General features: G+C 46.8%; 1 non-coding gene across 1 annotated transcript; it reads left to right on the plus strand.

The window, feature by feature from the left end:
* The first annotated feature begins 256 nt into the window (after positions 1-256).
* Positions 257-328, plus strand: TRNAR-ACG (transfer RNA arginine (anticodon ACG)). The gene has a single exon. It is a non-coding gene; the product is annotated as a tRNA-Arg (tRNA).
* The last annotated feature ends 206 nt before the right edge of the window (positions 329-534 follow it).

A 534-nucleotide genomic window follows, 5' to 3' on the forward strand; every position in this document is an offset into this window, starting at 1 on the left:
TGGGATTCTCCAGGCAAGAATACTGGAGTGGGTTGGCATTTCCTTCTCCAGGGAATGAAGCCTGTAACTCCTTGTAAAAGAAGTAAGTTCTCAATTTGGATTTCCAAAGTCCCTGCAGAGTGGTAACAGACCCTCTTTTATAGGTAAAACCACAGAGGGACTCATAATGGCCCTAGGGATAGATTAGAAGCTGCACACCTCTTAGAAGTAGAGAAAATGAACCATCCTTTAAAGAAAACCTTAGCAAAGCTGGACTTCCCTGGTGGCTCAGACGGTAAAGCGTCTGTCTACGATGTAGGAGACCCAGGTTCGATCCCTGGGTTGGGAAGATCCCTTGGAGAAGGAAATGGCAATCCACTCCAGTACTATTGCCTGGAAAATCCCATGGATTTTTGCAAAGAGTCGGACACGACTGAGCGACTTCACGTTCACGTTTGCATTTAGCAAAGCTCTGCCAAGAAACTCATGCACTCTGGAGTCCTCAGGGTCCATGTAGCCACCAAGAGTGGTCTGAGACTAAGTCCACTTGAAATG

The sequence above is a fragment of the Bos javanicus genome, chromosome 23 (genome assembly GCF_032452875.1).
Source record: "Bos javanicus breed banteng chromosome 23, ARS-OSU_banteng_1.0, whole genome shotgun sequence".
Taxonomy (NCBI): domain Eukaryota; kingdom Metazoa; phylum Chordata; class Mammalia; order Artiodactyla; family Bovidae; genus Bos; species Bos javanicus.